Below are 18,129 nucleotides of genomic sequence, written 5' to 3' on the forward strand. Positions count from 1 at the left end.
CACACAGCCCTTAAACTCTGTACCATCCCTTCTCCATGTGTTGTGTTCTGACCTGGTTCTGACCGGTTCTGACCTGGTTCTGACCTGTTTCTGACCGGTTCGGACCTGGTTTAATGTCTTTAGAACTTTTAATCCCAGCTGGGCTGTTTCTGCTTTTCAGAGCATCTGATTCCCACCCATAGTGACCCTCTCTCTCTCCTTACCCACCATAGTGACCCCCCTCTCTCTCTTACCCAACCATAGTGACCTCTCTCTCTCTCTTACCCACCATAGTGACCCCCCTCTCTCTCTAACCCACCATAGTGACCATCTCTCTCTCTCTTTACCCACCATGGTGACCTCTCTCTCTCTCTTACCCACCGTGGTGACCTCCCTCTCTTACCCACCATAGTGCCCCTCTCTTCTCTACCACCATAGTGAGCTCTCCTCTTACCCACCACAGTGGACCTCTCTCTCTTCTCTTACCCACCATAGTGACCTCCTCTCTTACCCACCATGTGACCTCTCTCTCTCGCTCTTGCCCACCATAGTGACCTCCCTCTCTCTCTTACCCACCATAGTGACCTCCCTCTCTCTCTTAACCACCATAGTGACCTCTCTTCCTCTCTCTCTCTTACCCACCTAGTGACCTCTCTCTCTCTTACCACCGTGGTGACCTCCCCTCTTACCCACCATGGTGACCTCTCTCTCTCGCTCTCTCTTACCCACCATAGTGACCTCTCCTCTCTCTCTTATCCCACCATAGTGACCCTCTCCTCTCTTTACCCACCATAGTGACCTCCCTCCTCTCTTACCCACCATAGTGACCTCCCTCTCTCTCTTTACCCACCATAGTACCTCCCTCCTCTCTCTTTACCCACCATAGTGACCTCTCTTCTCTCTCGCTCTCTCTCTTACCCACCATAGTGACTCCCTCTCTCTGCTTACCCACCATAGTGACCTCCCTCTCTCTCTACCCACCATTAGGACCTCTTCTCTCTCTCTACCCACCATAGTGACCTCTCTCTCTTACCACCCATAGTGACCTCTCTCTCTCTCTCTTACCCACCATAGTGACCTCTCTCTCTCTCTTACCCGCCATAGTGACCTCTCTCTCTCTTACCACCATAGTGCCCTCCTCTCTCTCTCTCTTACCCACCATAGTGACCTCTCTCTCTCTCTTACCTGCCATAGTGACCTCTCTCTCTCTTACCCACCAATGGTACCTCTCTCTCTTCCACACATAGTGACCTCTCTCTCTTCTTCTCACCCACCATAATGACCTCTCTCTCCTCTTACCCACCATAGTGACCTCTCTCTCCTGGTCAATACTGAGGGGACAGTGGATAGAAGGCTTGTCCCAGTTCTGTTGGCATCTGTTTGGCCTGACAATGACTATAAGAAGCAACACAAACAGATCTGAAACCAGGCAGTATGTACCTGTACACGGATGATGAAATACTTTGAACCTAGAGTAGTGTTACACTTCAGTCTCAGTGGTACCTCAGTCTATAAAGCCACCTCATAGAGATGCAACAATCAGGACCCTATAAGCCAACACTTGGACTACTTCAAGGCATGCTGCAGGATTTTCAATTTTGTTTATTATTAAAAACTCTTACCTTGCAGGTCTGATATCCTTTTTTAAAACTATCCTAAGTCATGAGTTCTGAGTACTTCATTAGGTCAGTCTGACAAAGGAGGTCGGGAGGGAGGGAGGGAGAGAGGAGGGAGGGAGCTTCTTGGCTTGCACTCTCCAAGGGAGGGAGGAGGGGAGGGCTTCTTGCTTGCTCTCTCCAAGGAGGGAGGGAGGGAGGGAGGGAGGGCTTCTTGGCGTGCTCTCTCCAAGGGAGGGAGGGAGAGAGGGAGGGAGGGAGGCTTCTTGGCTTGCACTCCTCCAAAGGAGGGAGGGAGGGCTTCTGGCTTGCTCTCTCCAAGGGAGGGAGGGAGGAGGGAGGAGGGCTTCTTGGCTGCTCTCTCCAAGGGAGAGAGGGAGGGAGCTTCTTGGCTTGCTCTCTCCAAGGGAGGGAGGGAGGGAGGAGGGCTTCTTGCTTGCTCTCTCCCAAAAGGAGGGGAGGGAGGGAGGGCTTCTTGGCTTGCTCTCTCAAGGGAGGAAGGGAGGGAGGGAGGGAGGTAGTGCTTCTTGGCTTGCTCTCTCCAAGGAAGGAAGGAAGGAAGAAGGAAGGAAGGAAGTATGTTTAAAGACATTCCTCCCTCTCTCTTTCTGTAGCAACAATAAACAGAAAGGAGACAAGCCAGGACTGTCTAGATATGAGATGGTTAAAGTTCAACAGGAAGTTAACTTAGCTAAGGAAGATGGAAGTATTTATGACATAACATCAAAATGTACAAGTGTTTATCTATATGGCTGAGAGTCAGCACCTTGTCACGTAGTCATCTAGACTTTGATATTACTCTAAGCAGGTGACCCTCAATTATAAAAGGTGAAGGAGAGCGACCGAGGAAACATAGAGGTAGGTGGGCAGAGCAGGAGAGCAGGTTTTTTCTGAGCATGCTCAAGTACGTTCAGTTCTCCGTGTCTCTGTATAGACACGTCGTTATGGAGTGATTGAGGTTTCTCTGGGCAGAGATGATTAGCGCCCTGTACAGTACCCTGAGGACAGACAACAGGGGGAATGAACCTGGTCCTCTTCCCACTGTCTACTCCAGAGTTATATAAGCTCCCGGACAGACAACGTAGGACCCATAGGTATCCCCCAGTCATAGCCTGAATTAATGAATAAATAGTCTCCCTCGGCAGGCAGACTGGTTGCTTCCCAGGGGATTTCACGAGACAAATGAATGAATGAACTGTTTTTCAGTCCTTAGGCCTCCTTCAGTAGCCTGTGTGGTGGGTGCTGATGCAGGAAGTAGTAACTCTGTAAACAGGAAGTAGTCCTTAGGGCCTCTTCAGTAGCCTGTGTGGGGGTGCTGATGAGGACGTAGTAACTCTGTAAACAGGAAAGTAGTCCTGAGATGTATTCAGTAGCCTGTGTGGGTGCTGTGGGACGTAGTAACTCTGTAAACAGGAAGTAGTCCTGAGATGTATTTCAGTAGCCTGTGTGGGTGCTGATGAGGAAGTAGTAACTCTGTAAACAGGAAGTAGTCCTGAGGTGTATTCAGTAGTCTGTGTGGGTGCGATGATGATAGTAGTAACTTTGTAATTAACAGGAAGTAGTCCTGAGATGTATTCAGTAGCCTGTGTGGGGTGCTGATGAGGACGTAGTAACTCTGTAAACAGGAAGTAGTCCTCGAGGTGTATTCGAGTAGCCGTGTGTGGTGCTGATGAGGACGTAGTAACTCTGTAAACAGGAAGTAGTCCTGAGGTGTATTTCAGTAGCCTGTTGTGGGTGCTGATGAGGACTGTAGTAACTCTGTAAACAGGAAGTAGTCCTGAGGTGTATTCAGTAGCCTGTGTGGGGTGCTGATGAGGACGTAGTACTCTGTAAACAGGAAGTAGTCCTGAGGTGTATTCAGTAGCTGTGTGGGGTGCTGATGAGGACGTAGTAACTTGTAAACAGGAAGTGTCCTGAGGTGTATTCAGTAGCCTGTGTGGGGTGCTGATGAGGACGTAGTAACTCTGTAAACAGGAAGTAGTCCTGAGTGTATTCAGTAGCCTGTGTGGGGAGCTGATGAGGAAGTAGTCCTGAGATGTATTCAGTAGCCTGTGTGGGGCTGCGATGAGGAAGTAAGTTCCTGAGATGTATTCAGTAGCCTGTGTGGGGTGCATACCAAATATGTGTCTGTCTAAAAAGAGACAATGTGAACAAAGTATTACTTAGTGAATCATTTATGAAAAGTTTATTAATGTTTTAATGGCAGTTTATAAACTGTATCTAGACTTTCTAATCTAACTGGAGGTTGAATTTTCCTCTGTAAAACTACAGTTTTATCACTTTGATGCTACCAAACGAGGAGACCGCTGGGTTCTTATTCCAAACCTGTCAATTCTTGTCTCTTGTTGCTTCCCAAACTCCCCAAATGTAGTGTATCAATGCATAAGCTGTGATGGCTTGATTGAAGTCATCTGGCCTGGGAAAGCTTGAGCTCGGTAGCCAATCTGATTCTGGTCTCACTGGCCATGAGATTATATATTAAAGATGCCTGTAGGATGGAATCCCCCAGACACTGGGCCTGGGTCACCCAGCAACAGAGGGAGAGGGACCGTCCCATAGACACTGGGCCTGGGTCACCACAGCACACAGAGGGAGAGGGACGATCCCCCAGAAACTGGGCCTGGGTCACCACGAGCAACAGAGGAGAGGGGACCGTCCCCCGACACTGTGCCTGCGTCACCACAAGCAACAGAGGGAGAGGGACTGAGATGGATTCTCGTCTCTCTCATTGGCATACTGGGGTAGTGGGTAGCGTGTTGACGAGGTGACTGGCTGACTGGTTTGGAGGGTTGACCAGGTGGAGAGCTGACCAGGTGGAGAGGTGACCGTGTGGAGGGAGTGACCAGGTGGAGAGGTGACCGTGTGAGGGGTGACCATGTGGAGAGGTGGACGGGTGAGGGGTGACCAGGTGTCAGGGGTGTGTACCAGGTGGAGGGGTGACCAGGTGGAGAGGTGACCGGGTGGAGAGGTGACCGGGTGGAGAGGTGACCGTGGGAGAGTTACCGGGTGGAGAGGGGACCGGGGGACCAGGTGACTGGCTGACTGACATCCAAATGGCATCACTATTCATAGGACCCTGCTCAAAAACTAGTGCACTCATTAGAGAATATGGTTTCCATAGGACTTCTGGTCTAAAGTAGTGCACTATATAGGAATAGGTGCCATAGGGCTCTGGTCTAAACTAGTGCACTAAATTGATATATGGTTCCAGGTAGGACTCTGTCTAAAGTAGTGCACTAAAAAGGAATAGGTGCCATAAGGGCTCTGGTCTAAACTTAGTGCCACTAAAATAGGGAATAGGCTGGGATGTCGCCTGGGGAGAAATCTACAACACACAGAGATGCCATGTAATTAATATCATTATTAACCATGGGAAAGACCTTCACACTGTAATTATATCATTATTAACCAGTGGGAAGGACCTTCACACCTGTAATAATATCATTATTAACCATGGGGAAAGACCTTCCCCCCTGTAATTAATATTCATTATTAACCATGGGAAAGACCTTCCACACTGTACTTAATATCATTATTAACCATGGGGAAAGACCTTTCACACCTGTAATTAATATCATTATTACACCATGGGGAAAGATCTTCCACACTCTGTAATTAATACCATTATTAACCATGCGGGAAAGACTTCACACCGTAATTAAATATCATTATTAACCATGGGGAAAGGACCTTCACACCTGCGTACAACTTCATATCATTAATTAACCATGGGGAAAGACCACTTCACACCTGTTAATTGAATACCATTATTAACCATGGAGAAAAGACCTTCAACCTGTAATTAATATCAGTTTATTGTTAACCATGGAGAAAGACCTTGACACCTGTAATTATATACCAGTTATTAACCATGCGGAAAGACCTTTCACACCTGAATTAATACCATTATTAACCGATGGGGAAAGACCTGACACCTGTAACTTAATACCATTACCGGCATCCTGTAACCGGCATCCTGTAGCCGGCATCCTGTAACCGGCATCCTGGAGCCGGCCACTGTAGCCGGCATCCTGTAACCGGCATCCTGTAACCGGTATCCTGTAGCCGGCATCCTGTAGCCGGCATCCTGTAACCGGCATCCTGGAGCCGGCATCCTGTAACCGGCATCCTGTAACCGGCATCCTGTAACCGGCATCCTGTAACCAGCATCCTGTAACCAGCAAGGATCTTACTTTACACCTTGTAGTTTCTGTAGCCTGGATCACAGAGAAAAGCCATAAAATCAATCAACCAATCAAAAGTATTTATTAAGCCCTTTTTACATCACTAGTTGTCACAAAGTGCTATAACGTTCATGAGAGGAAACTCTCCTGATCCAAACGATAATTTATGCCCGACGGAGAATTCCATGCAATTCATCGTCGGTTCTCCAGGCTTAGTGTTTTCAAACCTTTCCTCGGAAACCACCATCAGTTCCATATATTTACACTATTCTAGATACTCTGATTTAACTTGTTAACTAATTATCCCAACTCCTTGAATAGGTGAATCGGGTTTCACAACAAAACTGTGAAAACGTCTGAGGGTTCACGAGGAGAGGTTAGAGAACCACTGGGTTAGGTGATCGTGACATACCTAGGTATGTCTTCCCACCGTAGGTTAACAGCTCGTAGAGCAGAACCCCAAAGGACCAGACATCTGACTTGTTGGAGAAACGTCCGTGGATGATGGCCTCCGGGGGGGGGGGACTCCACTTGTAGGGGATATTCTTATCCTCGTACACGTAGAGGTGCTTCTGAGGATGGAGAGAAACGAAATGAGGATGTGAAAAGAGAACCAAGGTTACTAACCAAGGTTCTATGAACTAGGGACTATGTTCGTCACTCAATGGGATATCCTTCCGCCTGGCACCAGGATGAGTCAAGATATTAATATCAGAGTAATTCCAAGCCACGGTTGTTCCCCCACCCCCTATAAATGCCTGGGCGCGCAGCGTGCACTGCACCCAGCCCGCCAAAGGAGTCACTAGTGCACGATGGGACAAGGACATCCCTGCCAGCCAAACTCTCCCCTAACCCAGACGACCCTGGACCAATTGTACGCAGCCCCATGGGTCTCCCGGTCGCGGGCCGCCTGCGACAGAGCCTGTGCAGCGATGCTCCCCATCCAACCTGACAGAGCTTGAGAGGATCTGTAGAGAAGAATGGGAGAAACTCCCCAAATACAGGTGTGTGCTAAGCTTATAGCGTCATACCCAAGAAGACTTGAGGCTGTAATCGCTGTCAAAGGTGCTTCAACAAAGTACCTGTTTTTGGTTTGTCATTATGGGGTATTGTGATGTCATTATGGGGTATTGTGATGTCATTATGGGGTATTGTGATGTCATTATGGGGTATTGTGTGTAGATAGATGAGGGGGAAAAACAATTGAATAAATGTTAGAATAAGGCTGTAACGTAACAAAATGTAGATTCTATTGAGGTCACAGAAAATTATTGATTGTTTGTTAAAGTAATAATCCACTAAACAATTGTATTTATTATTATTATTCTTTAAAAAAWATATATATATTCCACTGTTTATACAGTCCCCAAAAAGTTTGCATGTCAACAATCAAGATGTCAAACTAGCACTTTCAAGAAGCAATGTATGTGTATGTATGGTATAACTTAAAAACGAATGCTTCTAGGAAGAACCCTTCACAGGACCCTTCCACAGGAGTGTTATAAGAAGAAACCCTTCACAAGGGGTTATAGGGAAAGACCCTTCACAGAGGTTATAGGAAGAACCCTTCACAGGGGGTTCCTAAAGAACCCATCACAAAGGGGTTCTAGGGAAAAGAACCCTTCACCAGGGGGTTTATAGGAAGAAACCCTTCACAGGCGGTTCTAGGATAAGAACCCTTTCACAGGGAGGTTATAAGAAAGAACCCTTCACAAGGGTGGTTCTAGGAAGAACCCTCTTCACAGGGGTGCTGAGGAAAGAACCCTTCAGCCAGAGTATAAGAAGAACCCTTCACAAGGAAGTCTAAGGTGAAGAGAGCCTTTCACAGGGGGTTATAGGAAGAACCCTGTCACAGGGGGTTTCTAGGAAGAACCCTTCACAGGAGGTTATAAGAATAGAACCCTTCCACAAGGGGTTATAAGAAAAAACCCTCACAGTGGGGTAATATAGGTCAAGATTACTTTCACAGGGGTTATAAGAAATACCCTTTCACATGGAGGGTGTATAAGAAAAAGAACCCTTCACAAATGGTGGTGTTCTGAGTGAGAGAACCCTTCACAGGGGGTATGTAAGAAGAACCCTTCCACAGTGGGGTTATAGAAGACACCTTCCACAGGGTTCTATGGAGACCGTTTCACAGGGAGGTTATGAGAAGAACCCTGTTACAGGGGGGTTCTAGGAAGAACCCTTCCAGGAGGTTATCACAAGCCCTCCAAGCGGCAGGAAGCCCTATCACAGGGGGTTATTAGAAGAACCACTATCACAGGGATTATAGGAAGAACCTTTTCGACAGGGGGTTCTGAAGAACCCTCCACAGGGATTATAGAGAACCTTTCACAAGCTGTTATATGAGGAAGGAACCCTAGTCACAGGAGGATAGTATAAGAAAGAAACCCTCACAAAGGGTGTTCGTAAGGAAGGAAGCCCTTCACAGGGTGATATAGAAGAAACCCTTCACAGTGGGGATAGTAAGAAGCGCTGTTCACACCCCGGTGGTTCTAGGAAGAACCCTTCATATGAGGTTATAGAAGAAACCCTTCACGAGCGGTTATAGAAGAACCCTGTCACTCAGGAGGTTATAGGAAGAACCCCTTCATATCAGTGGTGTTATTAGAAAGAACCTTTCACAGTGGGGTATTTATAGGAAGCAACCCTTCACAGTGGGGTTATAGGTAGAACCCTTCACAGGCGTATATAGGAAAGAACCCTCACAGGAGGGTATATAAGAGAATCCTTCACAGGAGTCTATAGGAAGAACCCCTTCAACAAAGCGCAGTTACCTCGTAGAACCTTCTACAGAGGTTATAAGAAGAACCCTTCACAGGTCCTTTCTAGGAAGAACCGCTTCATTGTTTATCAGAATAAAAGGGTTCCAGGAAGAAATACCCTTCACAAGAGGTATGAGAGAAGAAACCCTTCCACAATAGGGAATATTTATAGGATAGAAACCCTTCACAGTGGTTTATAGGAAGAAACCCTTCACTAGATAAACAATGTGGTCTCCTAGAATAACCTTTCACAGCGGGATTTCTAGGAAGAACCCTTCGACACCCGGCTGGTATATAGGACAGCAAACCCTTCACAGGGGCGTTATTAGGAAGAACCCTTCACAGATAAAAGGGTTCTATGGAATAACCTTTCACAGTGGAAGGTTCTAGGCAGAACCTTCACAGGTGGTTAATAGGCCACAGCAACCCCTTCACAGATTAAAAGGGATTCTAGGAAGAACCCTTCACCAAGGGGTTCTAGGAAGAACCCTGCACAGGGGGTTCTAGATAGAACCCTTAACAGATAGAAAGGGTCTGGTAGAACCCTTCGAGGTTCTAGGTAGAAACCTTTTGGAGGGTTCTATGAAGACTTTTAGAGGATAAAAGGGTTCTTTAGCTCTTGGGTGTCAGCGCCAATTATCCTCTCACCAATTCACGAAATCCAGCTTCGAGTAGATGACGGGCGTAATGCATCCATAATGTATCGCCAATAAAAACGAAGAAGACCAAATTCGACCCGGAAGGGATTTTTTAACATGGGTTGATCAGAACGGAAGAGAAAGCGAGACACCCCACTCTCTATTTTATTCTGGTTACATTTACAGTCAATGAAATAAGCGACCAGACCCAGCTGCTATTGCATTGAGTGTGTCCGTGGGAGAACCACCCCTTTAAGCAGATCGGGAACTGACATTTTCTTTCAATGGTTAACGGGCTGAGTGAACCGTCTTCATCGTATCCACCATCTTTGAACGTTACTTTTCTTAAGAAGCGGCATCTGTTAAAATGGCTAAGCTAACGTCTTTATATTGTAGTCTTATTTTCTTTATTTTGCATTAGTTGAAGCTGTTTTCGAAGATCAAGTTGGGAAGTTTGATTGTATGTAAGCTAGAGCTATTAACATTGAGAATGTCCATTGATTCTGCTGTGCAGCTAGTGAAGCGTAAGCTAATGCTATGTGCTACTCATTGACAGCGCAGAATATGGTTGATCATAGACATAGGCGCGAAAAGGCAGGTAGTGTGGTCGGGGTGTTTTCACTCAATAGTTAGCCTGTCATGTCTGCGACCCGGCCTCGACAGTCTCTGTTGGATATATATAGGCTAATCATTCACGATGTAAATGTATGTCGAGATTGCTTCCTCTTCTTAATTGGGGTTAAGGAATCAATGAGGGAAGGAGACCCGTTTCCCCAGATTGCGCACTTGCTGCCTTCTTGTGATGCAGTGTATTGATCAGCTGTATTTGCAGATATGATATGTCTCCAAAATGCACAGTAATGAAGATGATTATCGTACATTAGTGATTGATTAACTATAAGTAAAATAAGTTAGCTATATTTCAACAGAGATGCTGTTAAAAAAAAAAAAAAAACTTTTTCTATTCCAGAGACAAGCAGTATGTGGGGAAGACACCTTTGCCACTTGCAGCTCCTGACATACACAGTCAATCTATAAAGCTTTGTTGTCGCCACAGACAAGAATATTTTGCCTCTTTTCAACTCCAGGACTGGAGATCTCCGTGAGTATTTGTAATTCACCATATACAGTACGAATATGTTTCTAGCTTTCTCCTTTGACTCTGAAATCTGTGACAAAAAAAGAAATTGAGTTGCAAGGAGTTAAATATTTTTCATTCTGACTTTACAGTTTGGAGACATGTGGACAAGACCGGACCAGAGGGAACCATAAGACACACTTCTGCTGCATGGACAAGAGTGACTACAGCCTATTTAGAAGGTTTGTTGTAGACCTTGCCTAGTTTCTTGGCCTAGCCAACATAACCGTGTTGTACACAGTCAATTATATTGGCTTATCTAGGCCTATGTTCATTTTTAAGATTCTGCCTTCATCTTTGACGGTGGATATTGACTGTTTTTACAGCGTGTTCTCTAGTATGCTCTTGATGGTGGTGGAGATGGTCGTTTGCTCCGTTCCTAGGACGACAAACACCTTGGCGGGCTGAACCATGTGAGGGGCCGTGCTGGATACTGGCAGGTGTGTGTGCTGTGTCTCTGTGTCTCGTGTGCAGATGACCTTTCCATTAACTGTTAAATTTATAGCTGAGAGGACACGCAATAGAAATGGACATCATTATTTTTTTTAGTGATTCTGACAGATGACTAACTGCTCATAATGTCTCTCTCTATTTCAGCTTCCAGGCTGCGTGCTTTGTGGCTCACAGGACACCGTAAAAGCATGTGGCAGTAGCTAAAGAAAGACTGCCATCTCTCTCGCACTACTTGTCCAATGGACACCAGAAATGGGTGGAAACCTGCCTGACGGGTGAGGTACAGATAGGACTATGGTGCTGTTGGGACCAGACATGGGTTCAAAATGTTGTATTTGTTTATTTATTAATGATTTAAGTGCACTTGGTGACGCTTACCTGACGCAATTGGAGTAATAAGTGGTAGTCCAAAAGTGCAAGCCCGCGGCCCCAAAGGCTGAATCAAACACTCAAAGTACTCTGAAATATTTCAATAGTATTTGAACCCGCAGTCTCCGCACGTAGTCAATATATAGCAAGTTCATGTTCAGGACTGTGTTAAAACTGATCTATAATTATTTTCTAGTACCCCCCCCCACAGTTGATGCGCGTCCGAAGTATCCAGGCAAGTGAACTCTGGGCGAGAAGAGCGAGCCCTCTATGTGTTGGGCGGTGCCTGTTCCTAATTCTCATCACTATATGCCTACAGCTATGAGATGGAGAGAGATCACAAGCAGGTTAAGCTCATCAACTGTCATCAAAACTTTCATGGTAACATTAAAAAAAAAATCATGAAGGTTCACGAAAGGCCTGTATTTACAGAGCCAGACTTACAGCCTAGTCTGGATTTCAAAAACAAAAAACGTTTTCCTTTTCCGAGCATGCCTTTTTTCACGTCACGCGAGGACGGAATTCAGAAACTGTGGGAACCAGCAAGTGTTAGTCCTCTCGGTGCAGTATCTAACGTTGTTGTTGGTCCACTGTAGCCTGTCACTGTGTCTAACCTCACTGATCTGTTGTCTTGTCCTCAGAGATCAGTTGAAGCCCATGCGTTTTCACAGTGTTGAGTGCGAGGCTGTGTTGGTGGTAGTGGTCGGGGTTCATGAATGTGTGTGGCCCCAGTGCGACTTTTTGCCCGCTCTACACCCTCCCATAGTACAGGTCTGAGGAGACTCCAGTGTTCAGCCAGATTCCTACTACATGCGATACCTTAAAGTGTAACCTGTCTGCCCACCACCGCCACGAACCAGTAGTGCTGTTTCTCACGTGATAAACCAAGCTGCGGGCTTGATGGCAAACAGAGTTATTAGGTAATTGAAAAAAACTTGAGAACCCACATAACATGCGAAATTGCAATAGAGGATTATAAAGTTGTCTGTCACTTGCAGACAGGATTTCGGTGCGATCATCGCAGTAGAAAATGCATCTCTTATTGCTGGGTTAAGAAAAATAACCCCACAATCCAGGCCACACTTAGAAAACTTCGCGGATAAATACATAGTTATTTCATCTGAAGAGATGATTCTGTATATGCTAAGTATATATATTAATATTACGTCAAATGCTTTAATGCCAATTATCATGCTATGATGTATATGTAATTGGGGACCTGTACTTGCCCCATTTCTATTAACTGACCGCGTTTTCTATGCATGCGAAATAGGTCGACTTATTGACAAAATTACAAATCTAGACCGGCCTTCCGTTAAGAATCACAATAAATCCCAAAGTGTGGTCTCGTTTGAGCCAATAAAGAGATCATTACTACCAGCTGCGATCTTAAGTTTCAGTCATGGAGTTAATTGGTTTTTATGTAGTAATCATTTACAGCTATGTCTGTGATTTTATTAAAGGAATGCTACCACTCAAAAAGTTATATTTTCATTTAATTCTTACTATTTGTTTTTCATTGTCCACTAGTATCTAACAACAAATGCCCCAAAAATGATAAATTTCTGCATGACGTCAAATCAGCCAACAACTTTCCTCAACCCGATGTTTGGTACTTTCAGATACAATTGCCTCAGTCTGGCCACAATCATGTCACCATGCCATGTCATGAGTGCTGCAAACACATCCTGAAGATGGTCAGAGGTACATCTGCATCTTGAAAGTTCTAAAGTTCTTAACTGGGACTAGCTCGCACGGACCTCTCTCAGAAAAATCGAACATCAACTTACACCGTTTAACTCACTGTTATCAAATGGCGATCATGTCAATCCCTCTACCCGAATTCTGTCCCCAAAAAATAATTGTTTGCTCATACTGCCATAACAGCTAGCGCTTCCTAAATGTGTACGTGAGACTAACCCTCGCTCTTACTTCTCAGTAGCTATGACGTGCGACTGCGGCATACTACGTGTCAACACCTATATCTTTCTAATTTCCAAGCCAATGAGCCTAGAAGGCGAATACCATCCTAGTAATGGCGAGTGCCCAAAGTCAAACTCATCTGTGAGTCAAACCAGCTCCTATCGATCAAAGGAAACTGTACCGCAAACAAACCATATTCCTGCCGATCAGACTTGAGCAATACCTAAGTCCTCTAATACAGCTGTATACGCAAACCATCCTCATCTCAGCTGAGCAAACCATTCCTCTATTCAAGCTGAGCAAACCATCGCGTCTTGTATTCAGCTGACAACCACCCATCCCTCTATCAGCTGAGCAAACCAATCGCATCCTCTATAACAGACTTCGAGCAAACCATTCCTCCCCAATCAGCCGAAGATCAAAACCTAATCTCTAACTCAAGACTGAGCAAACCATCCTCGATCAGCTTGAGCCATAAACCCATCCTCGAATCTAAGTCTGAAGCAAAAACGCGTAAGTCCAAGATCCACTCGATGCGAGACGGAGCAAAACCATCTCGATCAGGGCAGGCTGAGCAAAAATCCATCCTACGATTCAGTCTGAGCGAAACCGGATCCTCGATCAGCGACTGAAGCTATTACCAGACCTCTATCAGTGAGCAAACAATTCCATCTACATCAGCTGAGCAAACCATCCTGCGATCAGGCTGGATCGAGAAGACCGATTCCGTCGATCAGCTGGAGCATAAACCATTCCGTCGATCAGCTGAGAACAAACCATCCTCAGAATCAGCTCTGAGTGGCAAAACCTCGTCCTCGAATCAGCGAGAGCAAACCATCCATGGATCAGCTGAGGAGCAAGAAACCATCGAATCACCATCATCGATCAGCTGAGTCATAAAGCACGATCAACCAATAACTATAATCTTAGAGCATCCTCGAGCAATACCATCCTCGACCAGCTGAGCAAACACAAATCTATCAGCCTGAGCAAACCAAGTGCCTCTATCTACTTATGTAACATTATTTGTGCCATCGTCAACGAATGACATCACAGTAAGTCAGCTGGAGAACTCAAAACGCACAAACATAACACAGAAACAGAATGAAAAAACTCTTTAGGGATGGACACTAAGCGTGAACACATTCACTAATAACAAGACTTAGCTAAGCGATGTCTCATACATCAAGCATTGGAGTTTGTGAGATCTCTGGCGTTGTTGGGCATCCCCTGCCTTTTCATTTCATATTCGTGGCTGAGTTTTAGAGAACTGTTCAGGCTAGGCGAGCGACGCTTAGGCTAATGTTGAACGTGTATGAGCAAATTTGTTACTCTGCTTGATTTTGACTGGAACTTCCTTAATCCTGAGCTTGAAATACCTTCTGGGAATAGAGTTAAATTCCCAACTGACTAGCTATTGCTTGTCTCAAGTGGAAACGATACAATATAAGTTCCCAATACACTAAATGAACCAGTATCTTTTACAAAATTACTGTTGCTTCATTTCTCGTATGCTCTTCTACTATAGAATTCCACTTTCCCCAACCCCAGTCTCTGGACTCTGAAGGAGTTATCCCCATGGTGCTCCAGTCCCCGTCCTGGTTGTCACAGCGAACAGCCCAACCCCGACCAACCGCTTCCCCGCGCCCTCAGAACAGTTTCTATTTCTCCAGCATCGGACCAGACTCACCAACCGTCCTGCCTGCAAGTCTCAGCTCGCTGATTTGGATACCCATCGCCCGCACTCACGAGACTTACCAGCTCCACCGCGATAAACACATTCATTCATTCATTTTTGATTGTTTATTCCAAATAGTAGTTGAATTTCTAATAAACTTAATTTCACCCTAAACAGTGTATATTATGTGAGATGTCACTGGCACCAACTTAAACCGTATTCTGAGACCTCGTCTAATACAACTATACAAAGTAAAACTATTGCTTATCTACCAATATACTATATTATACCGTTTAACCTGAATAATTATCAGAACTATACCGATATCTCCTGATATAACTATATCTACTAAAATATACAGTATTAACCAATAGAGAATCACTTATACATAATAATAACTATATTATATATATACAGCCATTATAACCCATATATTATACAGAATCTAACCTATATACAGACCTTATACCAATTATTTATACATATATTATATTTACAGTTCCTACAGAGATAATACTAGTCCAATAATATAGCATACAATAGTATTATATTATATATATATATAAATATATTATATATACCAAGTATCTATCTAATATTACAGGTTTATAACGCAATATCATTACTCTATATAACAGAAACAGGGATATACTCGCTATCTAATCTACAATATACAGAAATATACCGTTATCTACTTATACTAACAAGTAGACCGTGGTTAACCTAGATATACATGTATACAAACCAAGTATACAAGTAAACCCTTATTTCTAAGCCTATAATAACAAAGTCTATAATACCACCGTCTACCTAAAGAGATAATATCAGAGAAATGACATATACCTACTATCTTAACCCGCCCATATACTCCACATCAGCCTATACCATGGTCTACCTGGAGAATATAATACCAGTGCAAACCGTTACTCTACCTTGCAGTATAACCGTACGTATCCTCTACTGGGTATAACAGTGAACCGGCGTCTACCCTGTATTACAAGTTGTGAACCGGGTTTTTTGTAGTCAATTACCTGATCTATACAGTTGGAACCCGGAAGTATACTTACCTGTTATATAGTGAAACCAAGTGGAGAATTCTCACCTGATACTGATAGGTGAACCGGAGGGTAATTCTACACATGCAAGTGCTAATACGAGGTTGCAGCCTCGTACAATCTTTCACCGTAAGTGCTGATTATACAGTGAGGCAAGTCAGCGACCGAGGGAACTCGCTCAACCCTGTATATACAGTGCATCGGGAGTACTAACCTGGTATCTACAGTGCAACCCGGTTCTACCTAGTACTACATGTTAACACTGTATCTAACCTGTTATACAAGTGAACCTGTAAAAAATTCTACCTGTATACAGGAACCTGTTCACCTGTATACAGTGTAACCCCTAGGTATGCTACCTGGGTATACAGTGAACACTGTATCTAAGCCTGGTATACAAAGTGGAACAACTGTATCTACCTGTATACAGCTGAACCTGTATCTACCTGCTTATACTAATGAACCGGGTATACCTGTATACAGTGAACCGAGAGGTCTACCGTGATTATAACCGGCGACCAATGCTACTACTGTATACAGTGAACCGGGCGTTCTACACTGATTAGTTACTCAGTCGAACCGTATCTGTGACAAAATCTTATGATACTGCATTATGTATATATCTTTTCCCTAGTACTACAAGTCTCTCTGGATAGTGTGCCATCTGCTATGTAGCATACATATAAATATTCTTTTTATTTGAAGGAGTGTAGACTATTTACCAATTTACAACCTGTGATAATTACCATTAGGACCCTTCAAATGTTGTTTAGTTGGAGGTGTCAAAGAACGGCGTGAGATGGCAGTATCTAAAGTAGGAAAACATAGGATTAAAGACACGGTTTCGATGTTGTATGGCGTGTCGGGTTTTTCTACAAAGTCGTTCTAGTCTATTTGCCACCCACGGGGAAGATGAACAAAGACTGTCGCTGCCAGTCATGACTCCCGAAAAAAATCCGAAACGGTGATGTTCTGTTGTCATCGTGCAATTCTCTTGGAGGTTGCAGGCCAAAAATCTAAGTGTGTGCGTCATGCATAGTCAGTGATCTAATCAATAATGAATATAGTAAATCTACAATATTAATGAGGTATAGAATAGTGCGATTCTAAATGCAATTATACTTGAATAGCCCGGCTAAGCTAACCCAACGGTATGCCGTTAATGTTCACTTGCTGTTCATACAGCTACCAGGCTATGATGCTCCATCAATACCTGTTCAGAGCAGTCATCGACTACCAAGTCGCAGGCTGTTGCGACACCCACTGTCAATCGTTTCGCCCCAATGAATACTTAGAACGGTGGAAGGATAACCACACAAGAGTGAGTGTTCGGCTGCGACTTTATGTTGGTGAGAAATTACCAAGGTCTTGGGTAGTAAATATGGGTGTAGATCAGCAAGTCGAACCCCTCGCTTACAATGAGACAGATCTTAAAAGTGAAGAAAAACAACTCAAGGCACCCGAACTCTACTGTATATGTAGGTGGTGCAATGGCAGGACGCAATCGATCACATTTAGTTTATAAAGCCCTTTTACCATTGAAACTAATGTATGTCACAAAAGTGTCCTTTCAAACTGGGCCTGATCTCACCCTGTAGTGCAATTGTGCTAATGTGCCACCCTCTAAGGTGACTGATTCTCTCCACACTGTAGTAGTGTCCTGTATGATCAAGTCACCCATTAGTATGCTGTGTCTCTGATGAGATTCTCACGCTCGCAAGCGTGATAGGTGTGTAGCGTCTGACTGTACTTACAACGCGTAGTGGTAAATGTTCTCTCTCTGACTATGCTCTCACCTGTTATATACTATATTTAGAATCACAATGGGTGAATCTGATGTTGCCTCCAAACCCTGTTATAGGTGAAGTTCTTGAGTAGTCTCACCCTGTAGTGTGGTCTGTGTTCTACCCAATGAAGTAGTGATTGTGAAGTCTTTCCCTCCCCAGCCTATATCCTACTGCCTTCCTGGAAGTCAAGGACTTGACTTCTGTGAGGGCTACAGGGTGCGGTAGTGCAGACAAACAGGTACCATGCTCTTCACCTTTATACAGCAGCCAGGTGTATGGTCTTAGCACACACAACCATCATTGTTTATATGCTACTCATATTGAGGGACCAACATACACTGACTTCCAACATTCAGAAACATTCATATATTATATGCCCTAAAAACCTTAACTTCTTCAGCTTGCAAGTCCTAGCACCACCGGTGGCAGTCATCTTTATGACAACATTACCATGACTCAAGTGGCAGGGACTGTGATAATCTACAAAAAATATAATTGTTTCGATGTAGTAAATAAGTTAACTTCCCAAACACGAATCACA

At 44.4% G+C, this 18,129-nt stretch overlaps 1 long non-coding RNA gene across 1 annotated transcript in view; it reads right to left on the reverse strand.

The window, feature by feature from the left end:
* LOC139024194 (uncharacterized) overlaps positions 1-1,674 on the reverse strand; it is an 8,719-nt gene extending 7,045 nt beyond the window's left edge. The window contains exon 1 of the long non-coding RNA XR_011475487.1: positions 1,602-1,674. This is a non-coding gene — a long non-coding RNA (uncharacterized lncRNA). The remainder of the gene's footprint in view (positions 1-1,601) is intronic.
* Between the last annotated feature and the right edge of the window lie 16,455 nt (positions 1,675-18,129).

Source organism: Salvelinus sp. IW2-2015, unplaced genomic scaffold (genome assembly GCF_002910315.2).
Source record: "Salvelinus sp. IW2-2015 unplaced genomic scaffold, ASM291031v2 Un_scaffold1173, whole genome shotgun sequence".
Taxonomy (NCBI): Eukaryota; Metazoa; Chordata; class Actinopteri; order Salmoniformes; family Salmonidae; genus Salvelinus; species Salvelinus sp. IW2-2015.